The sequence below is a fragment of the Salvia hispanica genome, chromosome 6, assembly GCF_029641045.1.
Source record: "Salvia hispanica isolate PSC_SH4W2 chromosome 6, Shi_PSC_v1, whole genome shotgun sequence".
NCBI classification, from domain to species: Eukaryota; Viridiplantae; Streptophyta; class Magnoliopsida; order Lamiales; family Lamiaceae; genus Salvia; species Salvia hispanica.
In genome coordinates, this window is record NC_142697.1 from 35,369,661 (window position 1) to 35,397,417 (window position 27,757).

The following is a 27,757-nucleotide window of genomic DNA, read 5'->3' on the forward strand; positions in this document are numbered from 1 at the left end:
GTTATTTTTTTGTTTTAGGAAAATCGATAATGGTTTCCCTTTTTCCGATGGTAAAACACAAAACAAACTGAATAAAAGGAAATATTTTATCAGTGAAGTTAATTTAAATTTTGCTATAATAATAGCATATAAAAAGTGAATTATTCATTTTTTAGGAAAAATGTTTTTCCATACATTTAAATTGTTCTTCTTGTTAGAGAATCATATATAATTATATTTTCGTGATCATATTATAGTGAAAGCGAAATTGTCATCTTGGTCCTCAAATGCTTGAAATTAGATTGGTTAATTAGAGTAATTTTTAATCCATCAATTAGTTAATGATATGGTTTAATATTTTTAGGTGAATAAAATCTATTGGATATAAATGTGCCTAAAAACAACAAAATAAAATAGCTTCACTGGAAAATAGAAGAAGAAAGTGACAAATAAAATAAAAACCTACGAAACACATTCACCCGAGATGCAATATTAATTGTAAAAATAAAAAATAAAAATAATTACAACCAAAATTGGCTCAACCTGTAGTTACCCAAAAGGCCAATCACAATAAATGGCTTATCATCAATCCATTTAAAACCCATTCAAAATACATAAAAACTGATTCTAGCAATCAACGCTCTCTTTGCCACCCAACGTCGCTTGCTCTATCTGATCAAATATTTCTTTTCTTTCTTTAGGAATTTATAGATCCGCACCTTTTTAGCGAATGATATTTTGGGATTGATATTTATAGTAAATTTGATAGTGTTTGGCATTATTCTCAAATGAACGATTTTTAGTGAGTGTTATTGTCATTTATTATAAATTAAAGCGAAAATGATTGTTTCATCACTTTGCAATACTAAATCGTGTAATGACAATAGGAGTTTCTTTCCAACTAATGCGTTGTTTTTTTTTCCAATTAATACGTTCTTTAGTTTTTATTTTGATTTGATAGTGGAACCAATAATTATTTGTAATAGCATTGATTTTCGGGCTTCATCATTATATCGTGTTATCTTACTTCCTTATAATTTTGTTTTATTTCTTTATAAGATCATTAAATTACTAAACCCTCATACAATATTAAGATCAAATTCAGGATGAATAATCTATTTTTGATGAGGATGAAGACGAAGTGTAAGGCCATGAACCGGTGTAGACGTAGCATGGTAAACTATCTTCTCACATTATGCATCATGACCAACAATTCAAGCCTAGCATACTCTTTCCCGGGGCACATTTTCGGCCCTCCTCCAAATGGAACGAACGTGTAAGGCGCCGGCCCACTCCCCTCAAACCGCGATGGATCAAACCTCTCCGGCTCTGGGAAGCAGTCAGGATTCTTGTGCGTTGTGTACATCGTCCAAAACAACTGCAAGTTTATGTTTTCTCATGTTGAGTTTCAGTTCAAAAAAAAAAAAGTTTATATACTCCCTTCTCATATAAATAGGCTATTTAAGGTTTTAATGTGTAATTAGTATTAAGAGATAATAAGAAAAAGTAGTTGAAATTATGTAGTGGATGCTGAGGTACATAAATGATAAAGTAAAAGAGAATGAGAAAAAGTATGCCATAAATGGATATTGACTTTTCTATGAGACGGACGAAAAAGGAAATATATGTGGATAGGATACCTTCCATCCTTTGGGAATGGTGAAGCCTGCATAGGTGAAATCCTTTGCGGCTTCCCTGTAAGGTCCTACCGAAGGAGGCATAAGCCTGAAAGTTTCACGCACAACGTTCCATGAGTACTTCATTTTCTCAATGTCGTCCCATGTCAGCAGCTCACCAGGGCCTTTCAACTTTGCTATCGCCATTTGCTCTGTCGAAAACATTACAATATACATAGACGAGCATTCGGATTTCAAAAAATATGAAGTAAAGGTCAGTTTTAGTCCTAAACATATGACTAAAATACAAATTTGGTCAAAAACATTACTTTTTGTAAAACAGGTCCATAACAAATGAAATCCTTGTCGAAGATGGTTCCGTCAAAAAAGTGACTACTTTGTCGACATTTTCATTTATTATGGACCTGTTAAAGTGAATGTTTTGGACCAAAATTGAATCAGACCTGAACACACGAAAATGGAAAACCGGACTCCTACCCGTGAAGACCTGATTGTAAATATGGGGAAGTTGAGCAAGATAATTGATGACAGTAGTAAGCGCAGAGCTGGTTGTTTCGTAGCTAGCCAGAAGTATAGCAACTACTTGTGTACAAATCTCCTTCTCCCCAATAAACTTCCCATCTTCATCCCTCGCCATCACCATATTCTACAGAAAATCGCTCGTCTCGCCCTCGTTTCTCCCTTCCAACTCCTCCTTCCGCTCCCGGACGATCCTCATCAGCTCCTCCCTCAACGCCTTGCCTCCCCTGATCGCGCGCCTGTAGGCCGTTCCGGGCAGATCCACAGGCACCGTAAACATCCCCTCGGTCGCCACAGTGAACGCCTCCAGGATCCTCTTCACGCGCCCAGGGTCGACGTCGTTCAGAACCAGCTTGCACGCCAACTCGAACGTGTACTTCTTCGCCAACGGAAGAACCTTCACGACCAAGTCAGGCCTCCAGTGGCGTGCCATGTGCTCACGCACCAGCGCGTCCATGGCCGGCACGTGCTTCTCGAGGGCCGCGGGGGAGAAGAGGTCGTGGTGGAGGATGCTTTTCGTGGTTGGATTCACCTCCTCTTTGCTCCCGGGAAACGACAGGACTTTCTTCAGTGATTTAGGGTACAAGGAGGCGAAGAGGTCTTTCTCGTTTGAGAAGATAAACTTGTTGCCCTTTGCGCCGCAGAACGTTGCCATTTTCTCTCCGACCAACGAGGTTTGGAAGATCTCCGCAAAACATTCTTTCTGCGATCAATTTCTCCGGGCAGACTGGCCGTCAAAATAACTCCCCATTTTCCTCAACAAAATCAACAATCACAATCATTCCATGGTGCGACGAAAGTGTGGCCACACTTTTCGCCCACGAGACCGGCCGACTAGCAAGGACGGCTCCCGATCCCCTCGTGTACACGGCCTGGTAGGGTTTGCGGCCCATACTCAGACCTGAATTCGTATAAACATAACCATAACCCGATGGCCCAATGGAGCGAACTCACAAACTAGGCATCAGGCGCACAATATCACAATAAAACAGACATAGGCATGGCATAACAGTTAAACCACCCTTATAACACCAATCAATATTTTTGACAAAATAAAAGAGAGTTTTAAGAGTAAAGCCCACCTCGACTGCTTAGGTTTCAAGTAGTTTCGCTTTTCCGTTATCCGGCTTCGCAACCGAGGTTTCACCTTTTTAATCACATAGGCACATATCACAAATCAGATTCTTAACTCAACTCCTAATACATGCATGTCTCGACGCTTTCCCTTTTCTCATCGACTTAACTTAGTATGACCAATCAAAATCATGCTCTCAAAATATATAATCCATTCGCATCTCAACTCTAGATCTAACATCAACATATATCGCACATGAGTATTTTGCCAAGACACAATGCACACACACACACGACACGTACACACACACACGCACAACACGCACTCACACACACACAACATGCATACATATTTTCCATCCCTTTTATTCCACTTTCACTCAAATAAGATGCATGAGGGTTTAAGAAGACCGTTTAATCGGTTAGAAAGAAGAAGATTAATATAAGAATATCTTTCTAAGAAAAACGATTGGTAGAAAGTAAGTAAAGACTTGGTTTCTTCGAAAATCTTGGATCAAACTTCGATTTCTTCTCAAAGGATGAAGGATTAATGGAGTAAAGTAGAAGAAAATTGAGAGAGTAAAGAGAAGAGGGAGGGGGCGTGTAGTATGGTGAGGGGGCGAGAATATGGGGGCTAGGGTTAGGGGTTTTGGCTCTTATTTATAGAGTCCAATAAGATCTTTAGAATATTTGGTAAGATTTTATTCTCCAAAATTAAATAAAACAATATTATGGAGTAGGGAAGAAGAATTAACAAAAATAGATCCTAGGGAAAAAATCCTCTAGGTTTCGAAAATTAGGCCACTAATTAGTCAAGATTTCGTTTTGAATATTTCACGGAGTAGAATAAAATATCACGGAGCAAAATAAAAATAAGAATTCTCCTAACTTGGAGTTAAAAGAGGCGTCCCCTATGCCTTTTAAATAAGGCATGGATTTTTAATATTGACTAGAATGAGATAAGGCAAGATCTCTTGAAGTATGGAAAGATTTGGTAGAATATTTAAATTCTAGGTATGGAAGGAAATCAAATAAGGGATTAACTAAAATAAAATAATTCCTTCCCACAATAGGTGATTTTCGAAAATCACCAAGAAACAAAGGAGCTCGATTTTTCTCTCTTCAAAAGGAAATAATTGGGTCTTAGATTTAATTTGGATAAATATCCCAAGAATTAACTTAAATCCGAAAAAAATAGAATTCCCTCACCAAAGGGTCTAGGGTTCGAAAAATTCAACAATTAGGTGACTAGTATTTATGAAAATTTTCTCTAATATTCCCACTCACCCTTAACAAATAATTCACTTAGTAAATTAATAAAATCACATGCCACATCACATAGTCAACAAGTTTGACTTTTCAAACTTTCAACGAAAACCCTAGACTCAACTCGGCCATAGCATCACATGCAATAAATGCATTCACGACTCCACGTCATCAAAAATAAATTTTAGGGCTCAAAATTAGGGTTCTAAATTCCGAGGTGTTACAGGCATGGTGGTGAATGTGTGATTTTCTGAAGGGTTGGGAATCGATCAAATCGAGCCATGATTTGCATACACTTCGCAATCGCAAGAGGGATGCGAAGGGCGAGCACAGGAGGATTTCTGTTACGACGTCGTTGTTGAGATGGAATCGATTCTTGTGAGATTTTTTCATCGTTGATTTTTGATGAAATTGGGTTAATACTTACACCATAAGGGATGGGAGCAATTGAGATGGTGGGAAAGGGCGGCGAGGGTTAATTAGGTTTCATTAATTGAATATGTATCGATTTTCTTATAATTATTTTTTGAAGGGTTAACGGTGGAATTTACTAAGATCTTTCCTTAAATTTTGAAATTTTATCGCAATTTTTAGTAGCAATTCTATTCTATTTTTTTATAACCTACAAATTGTATTTCAATCTTTGCATTGACCGTGTAATACTCATTCCGTCCCCAAAGAATATGTACTTTGGGTTCGACACGAATTTTAATGTAAAACTAGTAAAGTAAAAGAGGAGTAGAGAGAAAAAATAATTAAAGATTTGTTAATGGAGAATAGGTCACACCTCATTAGAGAGAAAAGATTTTCCAAAATTAGGAAGTTTATATTCTTGTGGGACGGACTAAAGAGGAAAAAGTGCATATTCTTGTGGAATGGAGGGAGTATGGAGTAGTTGATTAGCAATGAAGTTAATATAATATACTCCCTCCTTCCACAAAAAATAGTCCAATTTAGTCATTTTGATATGTTTATAAAAAATAGTTTCATTGCTAAAAATAGAAGTTTTTCTTTCATACTCCCTCCATCCCATAAAAATATGGGCAATGGATATGGCACGTGAATTATAAAAAAATTGGTAAAGTAAGAGAGAGGAAGAGAATGGTATGGTAAAGTAAGAGAGAAGAAGAGAATGATAGTTAAAGTAGTGTTAGTGGATAGTGGGAACTACATTATTAAATTAATATAACTATCCAAGAATGCAATGCACATATTTTTATGGGACGGAAGGAGTATTTCTAGTAAATGTTTTTTATATAAATATATTTACAATATTGTTGTGATAATATAATCGGGTTATGCGAATACTAAAATGGATCCATAATATGGAGAATTATACAAACAAAATAGATCGCCCAGAAAATAACATTAAACCTTATTTCTTAATTAGCCCATAATTAGGCCTCAATGTATAAAAGTGGCCTATTTTGAGGTCCAATAGTTTGAAATACTTGAAACTTGAAAGCATATTTAAGTTGGTCACAAAAAATATTCCCAAAATTTATTAATCATACACAATTAGTCATTTATTTTAAAGTACTTCTCTCGTAACACTACGAGTAAGTCATATTTATTTTTAGGCTGTCTTAATATAACTGAGTTGCTTTTTTAAAAAAAAAATAATATATTTATTCTTGTATACTTTATTCTTTTTTCACCTAGCTTACCAAAGTACTATCATTTTCTTAAATATTGTGCATAAAAGAGTGTTTCACTTATAATACGATGGAATAATTTCTTTTTATCATTTTGGAACCAACGTCAAGAAAGAATAAAAGAGGTAATTGGTCGAAAAAGTTTGTGTTAGTTCAATATATACGTCTATTTATGTACTTATAAACATATATATATATATATATAGGATCATGATCAATTGAGATTATTTAGGCTAATTGAGAAATGAGATGCAATATCAGCCACTCATTTTTATTAAATGAGTGGTCCAGATTTTGCCACACAATAAATATTATTAGATTAGTTTAATATGAAAGGGTATAATGGTCTTTTCGCGTTTTAATTTAGGGTTCTTCATCATATTCAAGTTACAGTGGCGATTCTGCTGAGAATTTAACGATTCAATACTATCACTGATTGAATCTATTTTAACGATTTATGATTCAATTGATTCACAAAATTAGACTCAGATGATTTCAACGATATCTGATTTGCACTTCAATTTCGAAAAACAGACGACCAGTTCGACGGATTTTCGACGGATTTCTCTGTTGATTTTGACGTTTTTCGGTTGATTATACCCACTTTTATTCTGTTTTTATCCTTTATTTGTTGATGCCCATTGAAATTTGTTCCTAATTAGTTTTTTTTTTTATTTTCTCATCTTCAGGTTCGATTTCAGTTCATAATCAACAGCTAAGTGTTATTTGATGGATTCTTCATCTTATTCCGAGTCTACGTCGACGAATGGTGGAGGTAGTTTGGTTTGATTTTCATTAACATGAATTTTTTGTGTTATGTTGGTGATTTATCCTCTGTTGACATGATTTGAAAATCTGTTGACATGATTTATGTTACTTGGTAAATATTCTGTGTTGTTGTTATGCTCTTTGTGGACATTCTGTTTCATTAACATTATTTTGTTGTGTTATGTTGGTGATTTATGCTCTGTTGACATGGTTTATGTGTACTTGTTAAATATTCTGTTGGCATAGTGTGTTTGAATTGGTGTATTCTAATTAAATTGGACATTTTGATCCTGGTATTTTGAAGCATGTTCTGATATTTTGGTTTACATAACTTATATCAATTGTCTAAGAATTTTACAAGAGTGCAGCCACGTCTTTAGATATAAATGTAGGGGTAATTTTCTGATTTATCTGAAGCTACTTGAGAAATCAGCTCAATAATTCTTGACTGAGGAAATAAATGTTAGTCTTAGTGGATCAATGTTTTGTTGGATTTTCTTGAATGTAAAAGTACATATGATATGACCATAATCAGAGTCCTTAACTTGACTTAAAAAAATCAGTTAGTTATTGGCTAAGCAAAAGACCATAAATACTTAGAAGGTTGAGAAACATGGTTGAGTTTGGAATCTATGGATACTTTAGGTGTAGACTGTTTAACCCTTTTTTCTTAATCAGTTGTGAGCTTTCAAGGGAAAAGTATGGGTTATGAGCTCTTTGTTGACATTCAGTTTCGTTAACATTATTTTGTTGTGTTATGTTGTTTATTTATGCTCTGTTGACATGACTTGAAAATCTGTTGACATGATTTATGTTCCTTGGTAAATATTTTGTGTTGTTGCCATGCTCTTTGTACACTATGTTTCATTAACATTATTTTGTTGTGTTATGTTGGTGATTTATGCTCTGTTGACATGATTTATGTGTATTTGTTAATTATTCTGTTGACATCGTGTGTTTCAATAAGTGTATTCTAATTAAACTGGACATTTTGATCCTTGTAATTTGAAGCTTGTTCTGATATTTTGGCTTACATAACTTATAACAATTGTCTAAGAATTTTACAAGAGTGCAGCCACTTCTTTAGAGATAACTATAGGGGTAATTTACGTAAGTCTTTTGATTTGCATTGACGTGACTTGAAAATCTGATGACATGATTTATGAATGGTGGAGGTAGTTTGGTTTGATTTTCATTAAGATGATTTTTTTGTGTTATGTTGCTGATTTATGCTCTGTTGACATGACTTGAAAATCCGTTGACATGATTTATGTTCCTTGGTAAATATTCTGTGTTGTTGTCATGCTCTTTGTTCACTTTCTGTTTCATTAATATTATTTTGTTGTGTTATGTTGGTGATTTATGCTCTGTTGACATGATTTATGTGTACATGTTAATTATTCTATTGACATCATGTGTTTTAATCGGTGTATTCTAATTAAACTGGACATTTTGATCCTTGTAATTTGAAGCTTATTCTGATATTTTGGCTTACATAACTTATAACAATTGTCTAAGAATTTTACAAGAGTGCAGCCACCTTTTTAGAGATAACTAAAGCTGTTATGTTGTTGATTCATTCTCTGTTGACATGATTTATGTTCCTTGGTAAATATTCTATGTTGTAGGGTCTGTTATTCCAATTTGCAAGCCTGAGTTGAGGCCTTATGAAGGTCAAAAATTTTATTTTCTTGAGGAAGGAATTTCATTTTATGAAAAGTATGCTCAGCAGTGTTGTTTTGATTGTCGAAGATTTGGGAATAGATCTAGTGGTGGTGTTATTATTTTTCAGTATATTGTTTGCAATAGACAAGGATCTCATACAGTAGATTCATTGGATGTTGATGTTAATGTATCTGAGGATGGTAATGTGTCTGATGATGATGAAGTATCTTCAAATAAGAGACGTAGACGTGGCACGAAAAGGTGTGGATGTGGAGCGAGAATTAGTTTTAAGTTTTTTTCTGATTTTGGTGATAAGTATTACCTTGTGCATCAGTTTGTTGAGGAACACAATCATACTATGGTTGACAAAGATCATAAGAGATTTATGAAAGGTAATCGGAGTTTGAATGATGTTCATCACAAGTTTGTTGAAGATTGCACCAAAGCTAACATCGGTCCTACCTCTACTTTTAACTTATTAAAAGAGTTTTTCGGTGGTTATGATGTTGTTAGGTGTACGTTGACTGATGTTAGGAATTGTTCACGTGATATTAAAGAGAAATTAAAAGAAGTGGATGTGCAAATGATCCTAAATCAGATGCAAGAGAAGAAGAGAATTTGTGAAGGCTTTTTTTACAAATATCAATTATCACCTGAAGATAATAAGTTAGTGAGCTTATTCTGGTCTGATGCTGAGTCTCGGAAGCATTACCACATGTTTGGAGATGTTGTAGTATTTGATACAACATATTCAACAAACAGGTAGTTTATTTATTATACTTATTAATTGACATAGATAGTAGTTGATATGGTAGTTGACAAATGATACATTTGTACTTTGCATCATTTCTGATTTAATAGTTGACATAACATATACCTATAATTGACATTATTGATGTTTTGTGTTGATGTATTTGTTCAATAGGTATCGTATGGTGTTTGGTCCATTTACCGGGAAAGACAATCATGGGTGTCCTATTGCGTTTGGAGCTGGTTTCGTATCCGGTGAGAATTGTGATGCATTTTCATGGCTTTTCACTGTATTTGTTGAATGCATGGGTGTTGCTCCAAGAATCATAATCACTGACCAAGATTAGGGAATGAGGCTTGCCATTGAGAAGGTATTACCTGGTACAAGGCATCGTTTGTGTATGTGACATATTATGAGCAAGTTATTTGAGAAGATACCTAAATCAATTTCTGATAGAGAAAAGTTTAGTAAGGAGTTTAAGTCTTGTGTTTGGTCAGAGTTGTTAGATCCGGATGAGTTTGATATATTATGTACTAGTATTGTTGAAAAATATAGTGTAGAAGATCATAAGTGGTTTAATGATATGTTTTTGATCAGACAGATGTGGATCCCAGCCTTCTTTAGAGATGTTCCTATGGGTTCTTTAATGAGAACAACATTTTTTTCAGAATCTGAAACCAGTTTTTTTAAGAGGTACTCGAAACCGTTGTTCAATTTTGCTGACTTCACTCTTCAGTATAACAATGCCATTGATGCTCAAAGGAATCAAACTGAAAGGCTTGACTATTATGATTCTGTAATCACTCCAAAATATGTCACTGATTTAGCATTTGAGAAGCAATTGGGATCTGTTTACACAGATAAGATGTTTAGAGTGGTACAAGATTTGATTGTTGAGGCTGATAAGAGTTGTTGGATGATTTAGCATGTCCACATTGGAGAAAATCGAGGTCTTCAAAGTTTCTGATGCTAGAAAGAAGATCTTTACAGTTAGACATAAGATAGAGACTGAGTCATATGAATGTGAGTGTAAACTATTTTTAAGGTGTGGTTATCTATGCAGCCACCTTTTTTCATCCTCAGAAACAAAGATGTCAACAATATTCCAGAGAAATATGTTGGTAACCGTTGGCTTAAAAGTGAATTACTAAAGGCAGTTCATGGTCTCACAATTGATGAAAGTGCGTCTGACAGAGGTATGCAAACTGTTTTCTATACATATTTCAGTTTAAGTTTTAGCATGTATTGTTTAAGCTGTTGACATATCTTATATAGACAGTTGACATCTTATATATGCTGTTGACATTTTATATGTGCGCAGGTTCTAACAAAGATGACAAACTAAAGATTGCTAACAGATGTCATGGTCGTTACTTTGGTCTATATCAGCGTGCTTTTAGAAATAAAGATCATTTGATTGCTTTGGATAATTTGCTTGCGGGTATTGGTCCTCAAATCTTTAAAGATGACTGTGCTGGATCGTCTTCTCTTGATAAAAATGATTCAATCATGAACATATATGGTATTGCTGTTCCTGAAGAAATAACTGTCCATGCTCCAGATGTGGTTAGTACAAAAGGAGGTGCAAGTGACAAGAAGAGCAGGATTAAGTCAAGCATAGAGAAAACAATTGAAAAAGCAAATAAACCTCATAGGCATTGTGGAAAGTGTCACAAAGTTACTGATCATAATGCTAGAAGTTGTGGCAGAAAGGAGACATGATTGTTTTTTTTTTTAATAGTCAGGGTTTTTTTTTTTTTTTGTTGACATAGACTACAAATTATTGACATTTTCTCATTTGTTGTTTATATCTGATTTTAATCTCTATTGACATCTATTTATGATTCTATTTTTTTAATTATAAGATTTGTTTTCTGAGTTGTACACCTTTATACAAAGTGTTGACATTTGGTTATAAGTTGTTGACATTTCAATACAAGTTGGACATGCCTTGCTTTCATGCTCCTTCATGTTTTTAATGTGCACATGTCAACCACTTAAAAATTAAGTCAACTATATATACTGGCCATGTCAACAAGTAATATAATTATGTCAACTATGATGCACATCGTGTCAACGACACATACCAGTCATGTCAACAACGCTACATATCGTGTCAACTACACGTACAAGTAATGTCAATTATGTTATAAACCATGTTAGCTATACGTACTAGCCATGTCAACAACTAATATAATTATGTCAACTATGGTGAACTTCGTGTTAACGGCATATACTAGTCATGTCAACTATGTTTTAAGCCATGTCAACTACACGTACAATCCATGTCAACTATATTAGTTTTACAATTATATCAACTTTTGTGCATATCGTTTCAACCGTACATAAAATTCATGTCGACTACACGTAGAGCCGTGTCAACTACACATACATAGTATTTTAACTATAAATTGAATCATGTCAGTCATGTCAACTACGTATAGACCCATTTCAATTACGTTACATACTATGTCAATTACGCACAGAATCATTTTAACAACAATTATAAGTCATGTCAACTATGCACAGAACTGTGTCAATAATAAGTATAAGCCATGTCAACACCAATTATAAGTCATGTTAATAACAATTATATCAACTATGGTGCATATAGTGTCAAAGATACATAAATGTCATGTCAATTACACGTTAAAGCTGTGTCAACTATATTATTTACTATTTTAAGTATCTATAGAATTATGTCAACAACAATTATGAGTCATGTCAATAACAATTATAAGCCATATCAACAATAATAATAAGTCATGTGAATTATAACAAAATTAACAGAAAATATACATTTTCATAAGTTCAAAAGTTAGAAACCACAGTAGTAGCTGTTTTGAAATCCATCCCAAAACAATAAAGCTAACAACATTAAACGTTAAATACATCCCAAATTTTGTTTCACTATTTTCTATTAACAAACCAATTTTTGTATTTGTTGTTTAAACTATTCAATCTGTGCTTGTTTTCTTCCATCCATGCATCAGCTACTTCTAAAATAGGCACTCTCTGGTTGTTTTAACTTGATGCAATCAAGTTGTAGCAATATCTTCCACGCAGTACCTGGAGTATCTTTATGTTGTGTGCAGAGAAGCCAACATTCCATTCACTATCTTTTTTTCCAACATAAATTTCCATGTGTCTCATTAAATAGACACCACAGTCCTTTATGTTACTGCTTCTGGCCCACTTCAAGGAAAGAATATCGATGTAAGACTTGTTAATATTTTCGAATATGTCTAACAAGTTCTTCTTTTTGTAGTATACCTCCAACATATCTTTCTGCAAATATATTAATAAATAAATAAAACTACAAATAAAAAACATTGTAACATTGTGCATAAATTATATCAACAGAATGTAGAGACTGTTTCAATAATATAAAAAAAATTATACCAGTAAACCAATTTCATGTCCATACTCCTCTAATGCTTCCATGCCATTAACTTTTTTGTTGTCTATGATCTCAATCTTACTTTGTTTCAGCCAAAATACTACCAGGTAGTAACGTCGGTGTTCCCAGATTGGAAAGAAGACCTATATGACATTGAAGATAAAATTACATTCAAAGAACACATCCTAATATTTTCTCAAAAATTTAATTGTTAGATCTAATTACCAAATCAATGTTTCTCCAATCAAATTCTAGTCTTTTTTTAATCTCATTCTCTATTTCATCAATGAATTTGTTCGTAGCCATCATAGTATTCCAACTTTCTGGCCGATTTGTAACATTGAAATTCTGCAATTAACATATTTGGTTAAGGAGATTTGTAATTCAAATATTTTATATAAATTTTTAGATTACTCACGGTTGGAGATGTTGTCATGAAAAAGCGTGCAGGTGAAGTTGTTGGCTTTTCTTTTTCAATGTTGTTCAAATGTGAAGCCCATGAGTCAATAACACCAGATTTGATTTCTTCATGGGGCTTCAGTGAGTTGAACAATTCCTTGGATGCCCAAGTAAAATCATCATCATACACACATGTATTCCTGAAATAAATTTATAAAAATAATATATGAACAACAATCATAAATCTTGTCAACTGTTTAGAAAACTAAATTATACATACTCATCTATTCTTCCAGTTTCTACTATATAGTAGTAGAGATCTCTTTCATGAACTTCGAGGTATGGCAGTATATCAACATCATTTACTTCTGCTTTGTTGAGTTCTGATTTGTTTTTATCTTTTGGAAGTGCAATCTTAGATAATGAAGCAATATTCTGTTTTCAGTGAACATAAAATTCATGTCAACTATAAATTCTTGTCATGTCAACAACGGTTCATATCTTGTCATAAAAGCAATGTCAACTACGGTACATAATATGCCAACTTCTCATAGAGGGCATGTTAACTACACTTATAAGTTATGTCAACTACGGTACATAATACGTCAACTACTCATAGAGGCCATGTCAACTACACTTATAAGTTATGTCAACTACACGTAGAAGCCATATCAATAATTATTATAACTCATATCAACTACACTATCAAGTCATGTCAACAACACTTCACTCATTTTATAAAAATAATATACTGTTTAATTTTAGTTGTAGTTACCTAAACAATATTATCTTCTTTATCCATATCTTCTGGAAGTGCAATCTCATATAATGAAGCAATATTTTGTTTTCAGTGGACAATGTCAACTACAAATTCTTGCCATGTCAACTACGGTTCATATCTTGTCATAAAAGTAATGTCAACTACGGTACATAATATTTCAACTTCTCATAGAGTCCATGTTAACTACACTTATAAATTATGTCAACTACGGTACATAATAAGTCAACTACTCATAGAGGCCATGTCAACTACACTTATAAGTTATGTCAACTACACGTAGAAGCCATACCAATAATTATTATAACTCATATCAACTACACTATCAAGTCATGTCAACAACACTTCACTCATTTTATAAAAATAATATACTGTTTAATTTTAGTTTTAGTTACCTCAACAATACTATCTTCTTTATCCAGTGGGTTTTCTCTCTCTGTTTCAACGTTTGTGTCATCTTGATTCTCCTTATCTTCCTGTTGTTTCAATTGAAACATATTACGTTATGTCAATTATATTTTTACCTACAATATGCAGAATATCTTTATAGTTTAATATAGTTATTGTAAATTGTATCTGTTTAAGATCTTTCTGATTTTCTGTCTCACTCCCTTTGTTATCAGATTCTATTACAGGTGGTGATATAGGAGACGCTGATTCATTGTTGACGCCACATGTGTTGTACTCTTTTGATCCTTGTCGTTCTTCATTTTCTTGTTCTTCACTTTGTTGTTCTTCATGTACTTCTTCTTCAGTAGTCTATTGAAATAGTAATTTATAATTAATATTAAATTAATTTCAACTTAGAGAAAATGTATGTAATCAAAATAATGTACTTACTTTGTTATAGCAATCTCTCTATTTGAAAGTTGGAAATTCTGTCAAATCTTCAAGTGCTTCCTTTTTCTTTTCGACAGTAACTAGTGATTCACATATTGTTTTACAGTTGTCGAATGCCTCATCTTTATCTTGAACAAATGACTTTGCCAATTTTACACACTTGTCTTCCACAGATTGAACAGAAGTTGTTGGGCTTCCAATTGCAGATCTAGCAATATCACACACTAATCCAAATAGATGATTAGTTTTGACATGTGTAGGAACTTCTTCAAGGGTTTTTACTAGATTGGTCTTCCCATAGTTCATCATTTGAATGTATTTCATTACATTCTGCATGATATCTTTTGGGACAACACTTTGGGAACACCCAACCTCACTGTCAACTACATGAGGAATCTGTTGTTGAGGCTCCTGCTCCGGCTCCTGCTCCTGTTCATGGATATATCTTCTGAACATAACTCCATTACCAAATATTCCCACATCTATCTCCCGATCTTCCCTAGCCTGGAGATGTGTGCTTGTCCAGCCTTTCATTAATGGGAATGTGCGAGAAACTGAACGTTTGGCTTGTAAAACTCTATCCATGTAGCAGAGCTGCATATAAGATACATACAATTATAAGCTATATGAACTACATATACAACATTATGCGCTTACTTTGTAAACTGTATGAGTAATCCAGTGTCAATTAAGAGAAACATATATCAACAAATGCTAAATCAGTGACATATGTTACGACATATGTTGATATATGTTTACATTATATTCACTATTAATAATCTTTAATGTGAAACATAAAACATACCATGAGCAAAGGAAGTGGTCCTACAAAAGCTTTCATCTTTTTCTTTGACCAATTTTCCTTTGCAAACTTCAGAACAGACAATGTATATGAACACCAGTTGACATTTCGAATATTGTCCAGATCGTCAACTATTTCCCCAATCTTAGACTTTGTTGTTCCACATGTTGATGGCTCAATCAATCCTGATTCTAATAGTAACAAGAACAATCTTTTGAACCATGGCCCTCCTTCACTATCTTCTAACATAAGCTCTTCCACAGCTTTATGGCTAACATTTCGTCCTTCTTTTATTTCACAATGTTTGGCTATATCTCTCATGAAAGACGCATTACTTTTACAGTTATCTCTGGAGTAATTTATCCTACCTCTCGGAAATCCATATACCAGCTTCACATCGTCCTCTGTTATACTAACACTCCTCTTATTATTTAGCTTTATCTTGCACTCTTTTTCATCAAAACATTTCACCAATTCAAATGCCAAATAGGTAGGAATGTAATCGATGTTGAAATGAAAAACATTCCCAAAACCCTTATCGTTGACAGCATTAATCTGGGCCTCATTCAATTTTCTCAGTGTTTCAATAAAATACCACGTCTTCCTTTTGACTAGAAGCCTTTTAGAAAAGAAATTACTTTTCTTTTTCTGTTCCTTAGCTTCTGTATACATTTCATTCTGTTTTTTGCTACTAGTCTCAAAAGCAATTAATTTTCTCTTGTCATTTTTTCTTTTACTTCTAATCTCTGATGTAATCAACTCATCCTCATCAATTGATGTACTTCTTTTTCTTTTTGTTGTGTTCTTTTTTTCTAGTTTAAAAAACAAGTACAATAATGATGTCAACAATACAGTAATATAATATCAAAATTAATAGAAACTACAACCCTATATATGACAAGTGCAGTCATATGTTGTTTAACATAAACAATCCTTTCTAAATACAACAAATCTAGTTTATATCAACCACATAACTATCTTCACAGCTATTTAAACAAGCTCACATTATGTCAATAATTATTGTATAAAATGTCAACAATACATTATTATCATTTCAAAATTTATAGCAACTGCAATCATACATATGACAATTGCCATCATACCCTGTTGATATATTTTGTAATCCTCTGACACTTCACATATGAATTCACGTTTGTTTCTACAGAACATATCTATTTGCAGAGATATACATCATGTTAACATTTATTTTAAAAAAGCAAAAGTCGAACTCATCAAATTATTAAATAATGAAACCTAAAAATAAAATATTTTAGATAATAAAACTTTGTTTTAAAAAACTAAAATTGAAGTCATACAATTATAAACGAAAGAAATCTTTAACCTGAATGAGTCGTTTCAGTACTATTTGTTGATTTGGTGTTGACCTCCGTTTCTGATGTCGTTTTTACAGGAAAGCCCGACGATCCAGTTGAATCACTTGTGTGTTTTTGTCCGGTTGACATTCCTAATACTCTTAATCGATTTAGAAATCTAGAAAAGAGATGAAGTCGAGTAGATGTAGGGTTTGTATATGAGATAGTAGTCGAAATTTTTTGAGCGGTAATGTATTTGTGAGAGAGAAGAAGATAGAATAGAGTGTAGCTTATCTCTCTCTTGTTGGCATTTATTACTATGAATTAAATTTTTTTTCCGGCATTTTATTAGAAAAAAAGACAATGACATCGTTAACTTTTGAATTAAAAAAAGGCAGTTGACATGATTTATATTTTCTTTTTTGTTTTTGACATTTAATTTGCTTTATATTGACATGTGTTGTATTTACCATAATTTATAAATTTGTTCCAAATATTGAGTTTTCTGAAATTTTATATGAAGCCTATTGATAAGATGTTCAAATTTTTCCTATAAGTTATTGAGATTTGATAATTAAGGTATGGACAAAATGTTGAATTTTTATATGGAAACTATTAACATGTTTTTTATGATAATCTTACCGGTACATATTTAAAATTTAAAAATTAAGAAAAATAGGTGTAAATATTTTTTAGTTACAAGAATTGTTTTTGAGCTGTTGATATTCAATTCAAGTTGTTGACATTTCTATTTAAGTTGTTGTACTGATTTCATAGTTGACATATTATTAAAGATTGCATAGGGTTTTTTTCAATGTTGTTCAAATGTTGAAGTTGTTGGCTTTTCTTTTTCAATGGACATAAAATTCATGTCAACTACAAATTCTTGCCATGTCAACTACGGTTCATATGTTGTCATAAAAGTAATGTCAACTACGGTACATAATATGTCAACTACTCATAGAGGCCATGTCAACTACACTTCTAAGTTATGTCAACTACTCATAGAGTTAGGGCTGGCAAATCGTGCGGATTGGGTCGCTATCGGGTCAACCCAATATCGACCCAATCTTATCGGGTCCCAACCCAACCCAACCCAAATCATCGTGTTCTTATCGGGTTCAACCCAAACAGATTCGTGTCGGATTCGTGCGGGTTTCGTGTCATCCAAAAAAATACCGGTCGTGTCGTATTCGTGCGGATTTCGTGTCATCCAAAAAAATATTGGTCATCTTTTAACGCTATACGATAACGACCGACATATGATATTGTATAATTAAAATTTGATATTACACGATAAAATAAGATATTACAAAATTAAAATAATTAATTTAAATAATATTCAAATCCAAATAATAAAATTAAAGTATATTAAAATTAAATCTAATAAATAGAGTTAAAATAATTAAAATAATTATTTTTTAATAAAAACTAAGTATGCAGTAGTATTTTTTTATAATAAAAAATAATTAATAATAGTATTAATCATATTTTTACTAATAAAATTAAAATTATAATATTTTTAAATTAATAAGAATAATTAAAATTAAAATTTAATAAATTAATAAAAATAATCAAAATAATTTTTTTTTCTTAACGGATTAACCCAATCCGACCCGCATCCGACCCAACCCAACCCAAAATTTCCGGGTTCTTATTGGGTCGACCCTATAAGGACCCAAATCTTAAACGTGCGTGTTCGTGTCGGGTTAATTTCGTGCGGATTCGTGTTGGATTATCGTGTCGGATCAAAAATTGCCAGCCCTACATAGAGTCCATGTCAACTACACTTATAAATTATGTCAACTACACGTAGAAGCCATATCACTAATTATTATAGCTCATATCAACTACACTATCAAGTCATGTCAACAACACTTCACTCATTTTATAAAAATAATATATTGTGATAACTGTTTTACGTATCCATGTGAATAATACATAGAAAACATGTTGATAACAATTTTAAGTCATGTCAACTACAAATACTAGCCATGTCAACAAAAGTCAGAATGCATAATAATCATTTTAAAACCAATCCAGAAAATAAGTTAACATCATACATTAAAATCTGTTTTTGTTCACTTCCTCTTTCTACAACTAAACAACTTCTTGTATTTGTTGTCTAGCTTATGCAATTTGTCCATGTTTGCTTCCATCCAATCACGAGCTAGTTGTAACATTGTAGATCTCTGGTTATTGTAAATTGATGCAATCATCGTGCAACAATATCTTCCCCTAAGTATTTGGATAATCTTCAGACTACGCAGAGAAGCCGATATCCTAATCACTGCCCTTTTTCCCAACATAGGTCTCCATGTGCCTCATCAAATAGACACCGCAGTCCTTTATGTTTGTGGTTGTTGCCCATTCTAAATTCACAAAGTTGAATGAAGACTTGTTTATATTTTCTGAAAGATCTAGCAATTTCTTCTCTATGAAGTATCCTTCGAACATATCTTTCAACAAAATATATAAATAATTAAATTAAACTACATGTATAAAGCATTTCAACACAATGTAGAGAATATGTCTATAACATAGATAAAAGCATACCAGTAAGCCAATATCAATGTCATAATTCTTCAACGGATCTGTATCTTTAAGTGGCTTTATATTATCTATGATGTCAATGATGTTTTTCTTCATCCAATGTACTACAAGGTAGTAATGGTTATCTGCACAAACTGGGAAGAAGACCTGTATGACATGAAATATATAATTATATACATAGAATACTTGTTCATATTAGATATCATTTTTAGATCTTATTACCAAATCAATTTTTCTCCAGTTGAAATTTGGTCTTCTTTCAACCTCATTATCTATCTGAGAAATAAAATTTCTCTTTGCTGTCAAAGCATCCCAATTTTCCTGCCGATTTGTTACATTGAAGTTCTGCAATTAACATATTTGGTTAGGGAGACATCTGACTCAAACAGTTTACATATAATTTAAGATTACTTACACATGGAGATGTATTCATAAAAAAGCGTGAAAGTGATGTTGTTGGCCTTTCATTTTCTCTGTTGTTTAGGTGTGAAGCCCACGCGTTTATTACACCCACATTAATTTCAACATTAATTTCAGTAATAAAAACAATTCCTTGGTCGCCCAAGTAAAATCATCTTCATAAACGCATGCATTTCTGAAATGAAGTTATACAAATGACATATGAACAATATTTATAAATTATGTTTACTACATAGAAAACTAAAAATACTTTTCGGCTCAATGAAATAATTAAATAATGCATACTCATCTGTTCCTTCTGTTTCTAGTATGTAGTAGTAGACTGTTCTTTCATAAGATTCCAGATATGTTTTTGTATCTACAGCTCTTATGTCAACTGGAGAGCCTAGGAATGGGTCGGAATGCGTTTTATCATCAGACTCTTTCACACTAGCTTCTGTCAGTGGAATCTCAGAGCATGGAACAACAGTCTTCTGTCAGTGCAAATAAAATTCATGTTAGTTTCAATTAAAAATCATGTCAACAACTAGTATAATTATGTCAAGTATGGTGCATATTATGTCAACCGCACATACGAGTTATATAAATTACAGTACATACCATCTCTGCTACACACAGATACATGTTAACAGCAAAAAAATTCACATCAACAACTATTATAAGACATGTCAACTACACATACAAATCATGTCAATAACAATTATAACCAACTGTCAACTACACTTGCAAGCCATTTCATAAAAACAATACAATATCTAATTTTAGTTTCAGTTACTTTACTTTAACAATATTCTCTTCTTTCTCTTTTCCTTTCTCCTGTTGCTTTGCTTTGTTCATTTCAACATGTGCGTCATCCATTGAACTTGCAGCTGGAGGTGAAATAGTAGAGGCTGATTCACTATTGTTATCACCCACTGTGTCTTCTTTTGTTCCTTCTTCTTCTTTTTCTTCAACAGCCTATTAAATTAGTAATTTATAAGAATTCTAAATAACAAAAGACGAGATTTGGCTCATCCCTTTAGGATCAGAAACTGGCAATGTAGGGATATGGATTCTGTTTCTTTCTCTTGTCAACTACAGTACATTATATGTTAACTACTCATAGAGGCTATGTCAACAACACTTATAAGTTATGTCAACTACACGTAAAAGCCATGTCAATAATTATTATAAATCATATCAACTACATTATCAAGTCATGTCAACAACATTTCTTTTATTTTATAAAAATAATATAATGGATTTTAGTTATACTTACCTTAACAATATTATCTTCTTTATCCATTTGATTTTCTCTGTCCGTTTCAACATGTGTGTCATCTTCATTCTCCTTATCTTCAAGTTGTTTCAACTGAAATATATTACGTTATGTCAATTATATTTTTATCTATAATATGCAGAATATCTTTAGAGTTTAAGATAATTATTGTAAATTGTACTTGTACAAGATCTTTCTGATTTTCTATCTCACTCCTCTTATTACCAGATTCTAGTACAAGTGTTGACATAGGAGACTCTGATTCATTATTGACACCACATGTTGTTTCCTCTTTTGATGCTTCTCCTTCTTCTTGTTCTTCATTATCTTGTTCTTCATGTACTTCTTCATTAGTAGTCTATTGAAATAGTAATTTATAATTAATATTAAATTAATTTCAACTTTGAGAAATGTATGTAAATAAAATGGTCCATGTCAACTACACGTAGAAGCCATGTCAATAATTATTATAACTTATATCAACTACACTATCAAGTTATGTCAACAACACTTCACTTATTTTATAAAAATAATATACAGTTTAATCTCAGTTTTAGTTACCTCAACAATATTATCTCCTTTATCTAGTGGATTTTCTCTGTCCGGTTCACCATGTGTGTCATCTTGGTTCTCCTTATCTTCCTGTTATTTCATTGAAACACATTATGTTATGTTAATTATATTTTTTTCTATAAAATGCAGAATATCTTTATAGTTTAAGATAGTAATTGTAAATTGTATCTGTTCAAGGTCTTTCTGGTTTTCTGTCTCACTCTCCTTGTTATCAGACTCTAGTACAGGAGATGATATAGGAGACGCTGATTCATTATTGATGCCACATGTGTTGTCCTCTTTTGATCCTTCTTGTTCTTCTTGTCCTTCACTTTGTTGTTTTTCACGTACTTCTTCTTCAGCAGTCTATTGAAAAGGTTATTTATAATTAATATTAAATTAATTTCAACTTAGAGAAAAGGTATGTAAACAAAATAATGTACTTACTTTGTTATAGCAATCTCTCCATTTGAAAGTTGGAAATTTAGTCAAATCTTCAAGTGCTTCCTTTTTCTTTTCAACAGTAACTAGTGCTTCACAGATTGTTTTACAGTTGTCAAATGCCTCATTTTTGTCTTGAAGAAATGACTCTTCCAATTTTACACACTTGTCTTCCAGAGATTGAACAGAAGTTGTTGGGCTTCCAATTGCAGATCTAGCAATATCACATACTAATCCAAATAGATGATTAGTTTGGACGTGTGTAGGAACTTCTTCAAGGATTTTTACTAGATTTGTCTTCCCATAATTTATGAGTAGAATGTATTTCATTACATTCTGCATGATATCTTTTGGGACAACACTTTGGGAACACCCAACCTCACTATCAACTACATGGGGTATCTGTTGTTGAGGCTCCTGCTCCGGCTCCCGCTCCTGTTCATGGATATATCTTCTGAACATAACTCCATTACCAAATATTCCCACATCTATCTCCCGATCTTCCCTAGCCTGGAGATGTGTGCTTGTCTAGCCTTTCATTAATGGGAATGTGCGAGGAACTGAACGTTTGGCTTGTAAAACTCTATCCATATAGCAGAGCTGCATATAAAATACATATCAATAACAATTATAAGCTATATCAACTACATATACAACATTATGTCAGCATTATATTCACTATTAATAATCTTTAATGTGAAACGTAAAACATACCATGAACAAAGGAAGTGGTCCTGCAAAAGCATTCATCTTTTTCTTTGACCAATTTTCCTTTGCAAACTTCAGAACAGACAACGTATACGAACACCAGTTGACATTTCGAATATTGTCCAGATCGTCAACTATTTCCCCAATCTTAGACTTTATTGTTCCACATGTTGATGGCTCAATCAATCCTGATTCTAATAGTAACAAGAACAATCTTTTGAACCATGGCCCTCCTTCACTATCTTCTAACATAAGTTCTTCCACAACTTTATGGCTAACATTTCCTCCTTCTTTTATTTCACAATGTTTGGCTATATCTCTCATGAAAGACGCATTACTTTTACAGTTATCTCTGGAGTAATTTATCCTACCTCTCGGAAATCCGTATACCAGCTCCACATCGTCCTCTGTTATACTAACACTCCTCCTATTATTTAGCTTTATCTTGCACTCTTTTTCATCAAAATATTTCACCAATTCAAATGCCAAATAGGTAGGAATGTAATCGATTTTGAAATGAAAAACATTCCCAAAACCCACGTCCTTGACAGCATTAATCTGGGCCTCATTCAATTTTCTCAGTGTTTCAATAAAATACCATGTCTTCCTTTTGACTAGAAGCCTTTTAGAAAAGAAATTACTTTTCTTTTTCTATTCCTTAGCCTCTGTATACATTTTACTCTGTTTTTTACTTCTAATCTCAGAAGCAATTAATGGTCTCTTGTCATTTTTTCTTTTACTTCTAATCTCAGATCTAGTCAACTCATCCCCATCAGTTGATGTACTTCTTTTTCTTTTTGTTGTGTTCTTTTTTTCTGGTTTAAAAGCAAGTATAATAAAAATGTTAAAAATACAGTAATATAATGTTAACCATATAACTATCTTGACAACCATTCAAACAACCTCACATTATGTCAATAATTATTGTATAAAATGTCAATATCACTATTTCAACAAAATGTCAACAATACAGTATTATCATTTCAAAATTTATAGCAACTACAATCATACATATGACAATTGCCATCATAACCTATTGATATACTTTGTTATCCTCTGACACTTCACATATGAATTCACGTTTGTTTTTACAGAACATATCTATTTTATAGGAACCATATGACTATGTCAACAACAATTCAAACAAGCATACATTATGTTAAGATTTATTTTATAAAATGTCAATACTACTATGTCAACAGAAATCTTTTAATGTCAATAATCATAAAAATTTAAATACATACTACTTAACCTCAGAAATATTCTGCTGCTGTTTCAAAAAAGCAAAACTCGAACTCATCAGATAATTAAATAATGAAACCAAAAAATAAAATCTTTTGAATAATCAAACTGTGTTTTTCAAAAGTGAAATTGAAGTCATACAATTAATAAACCAAAGAAATCTTTAACCTGAATGAGTCATTTCAGTACTATCTGTTGATTTGCTGTTGACCTCCATTTCTGACATCGTTTTACCAGGAACGATCGACGACACTGAATCACTTGTGTTTCTTTCTTCTGTTGACATTCCTAATACTCTACATCAATTTAGAAACCTAGAAAAGAGATGAAATCGGATAGACGAAGGGTTTGAATATTAGAGAGAAGCAGAAATTTCTTTGAGCAGTAATCTATGTGTGGGAGAGTAGGTGTTAGAGAAATATTTATTATTCTGCTTTTTTATGACTTAGCGGAATAGTTTGTAGAGTAGATGGTTTTGAATTATATTTTTTTTCATCCGTTTTATTAGAAAAAAAGGCAGTTGACATTGTTAATATTTGAAAAAAAGGCAGTTGACATGACAATTATTTAGTTATTGGCATTACATAGAGTTTATTTATATTTTCTTTTTTGTTTTTCACGTTTAATTTGCTTTATACTGAAATGTATTGTATGACCATAATTCATCAATATCTTCAAAATATTGAGTTATCTGAAATTTTATATGAAGCCTATTGACAAGCTGTTCACATTTGTTGAGTTTTTATATGGAAACTATTAACATGTTTTTTATGATAATGATGCCAGTACATATTTAAAATTAAAAAATGAAGAAAAATAACTGTACATTTTTTTTAGTTAAAACAATTGTTTTTGAGCTGTTGACATAAAATTCAAGTTGTTGACATTACTATTGAAGTTGCTTTACTCATTTCATAGTTGATATATTATTACAGGCTGCGTAGTTCAAATCGATATATAATAATTGTTTTACACATCCATCTAAAAAACATGATAATATCAAATATTCAAACGAGTCTTTGTTCAAATCAAAATAAAACAGTTGTTTGCTTATTGGTTCTACGGCTAAACCATTCCTTGTACTTGTTCTGTAACGCAGATAATCTTTGCCTGTTTGCATTCATCCAGATGTTAGCATGACATATCATATCCATACACTTCTTGTTGCTCTCTGATGTAAGCATTGCTTCGCAATATCTTCCTCTGAGTACCTGTAGAATCTTCAAGCCGCGTGGAGTAAAGACAATATCCCAATCCATATGTCTCATCGTATAAACACCGCTGTCTTCTTTATTGGTGCTTGTGGCCCAATCTAAAGGAATAACCTTGTAAGGAGACTTCTTTATATTTTGTGATAGATCTGTCATGTTATTCTCTATAAAGTATGCCTCAAACATATCTTTCTGCAAATATATAAACAACTAAATTAAAATTTGCATACAAAGCATTTTAGCAAGATACGTAAATTATGTCAACAAAAATCTAAACATAATGTTAGCTATATTTAAAAAAGCATACCAGTATTGCAACATCAAAGCTATACTTTTCCAAGGGATTATTGTCTCTAGTAACACTATCAATTATCTCAATTTTGTTCATCCTCATCCAGAATACCACAAGATAGTAAAAGCCACTTTTAAAAACAGGGAAGAATACCTGTATTGTATGTCAGATAAAATTAGAGAAAAGAATTTGACAACTCCTGTAAAAAACTATGTAGGTGAAACTGTGAGATCTTTGCACAAAAATAAATTTGTTACCAAATCAATCTTTCTCCAATCGAAATCTTCTATTGTTCTAATCTCCTGTTGAATTCGCGACACAAAGTTGTTCTGGGATTGTAATGGATCCCAATGAGGCTGCCAATTTGTTATATTCAAATACTGCATTTAACATTTTTTTGTTAGTGAAATTTGTCATTCAAATAGTTGACACAAAAATTTAGATTACTCACGCATGGGGATGTTGTCAGAAACAGGCGCGGAGGTGACGATTTTGCCCTTTCTCTTTCCTTGTAGTTCAGGTGTGCTTCCCATACATCAATTACACCTGTACTAATTTCTGAATGGGGTTTCAGAGATGAAAACACTCCTTTGCTTGCCCAAACAAAGCCATTAGTGTAGACACATAAATCACTTAAATGAAAGCGTGCAGACAACATTTAAATATCATTCATAAATTATGTCAACTGTATGTAAATATAAAAGGATTGTAGAGATTATTCAAAGAATTAAATTATGCATACTCTTTTGTTCCTTCAGTTTCTACTATGTAGTAGTACATATCTCTTTCGTCTGGGTTCAGGGTTGTTTTCATATGCACGGCTCGTATTTCAAATGGTGAGCGTAGCACTGGGCTAGGACGTATTTCAGCACGAGTCCGTTTCTCTCTAGCTTCAACCAGTGGAATCTCAGAGATCGGAACAGGGTTCAGATGCTGTTGTCAGTGAATTTAATGTTAGTTGCAATTACAAATCTTGTCAACTATATTACACTAACTGTTTCAATAACTAATATGATTATGTCAACTACACTACATATCATGTCAACTGCACTACATATCGTGTCAATAACCGTGTCAATTATATTTTAACAACTATTACAAGCAATGTAAACAATAATTCATTCATTTTTTTACCTTGTAAACAATCATTCTTCTTTCCGTGTTTTCAGGAGTTTTTTCTTTTTCCTCATGCATCTTCTCTTTCCCTTTATGTTCTTGAATTTGTATGTTGGATTCAGGAGGAGTGTCATCCAGTGTTTCAATACCCTCTCTCATCATATACTCAACAATTTGAGCATGCAGCTGCATCCTCTCTGTCTTCCTGAAACTCCATGCTATACCATGTCAATTATATTTTTATCTATGTCAACTATGATATCCACAATGTCAATAACTAACATAAAATTATATAAAAATATTCAAGAGTTTAATATAATCATTATAAACTGTACCTGTTCATTTATGATATCAACAATAACATCTGTTGCCTTGATTGCTTCTTCATTGTTGCTGATTTCAAAGTCAGTACATACTTTTGATAATAGATGCAAGGCATTTTGTGTTCTTAAGTCTATATCAGCTTCATCTTCTGCTTGAATTTCAAACTCACTTTTCCTGTTCTCAAATCCTATAATTGATGCTTCAATATTGACATGTGCAGGAGATTCATTTGTTGGTTATGTCCTATCAGCTTCATCTTCTGCTTGAATTTCCAACTCACTACTCCTGTTTTCAAATTCTATAAGTGATGATTGATTATTGACTTGTCCAGGAGATTCAGTTGTTGGTGATGCCCTATCAGCTTCAACTTCTTCTTGCATTTCCAACTCAGTTCCACTGTTCTCAGATTCCATAATTGATTATTGAGTATTGACATGTCCAGCATATTCAGTAGTTGGTGATGACCTATCAGCTTGAACTTGTACTTGAATTTCCATCTCACTTCCTCTGTTCTCAGATCCTAAAACTGATGCTTGCTTGTTAACATGCTCTAAAGCATTGGCTTCTTGTTGTTGGAGAGGTGGGGATGCTGTGTGTGGAGATCCTAATACGGCTGTCAAGATAGGAGAGTTTGATTCATTATCACCATCACACATCATGTTCTCCTTGCTTTGTTTATCTCCTTCAACAGTTTGTCTGACCTCTTCAGGATTATCAACTGGTGATGTAGGTAAATTTTCTCTATTTCTTTCTTCTACAGCCTGTTCAAAAATTAGTTCAACAATGTATCAACA

The 27,757-nt window shown here is 32.7% G+C and overlaps 1 pseudogene; it reads right to left on the bottom strand.

Annotated features, from left to right (window-relative positions):
* Positions 1–1,094: 1,094 nt before the first annotated feature.
* LOC125204015 (beta-amyrin 6-beta-monooxygenase-like) lies at positions 1,095–27,622 on the bottom strand (annotated as a pseudogene).
* Positions 27,623–27,757: the final 135 nt, after the last annotated feature.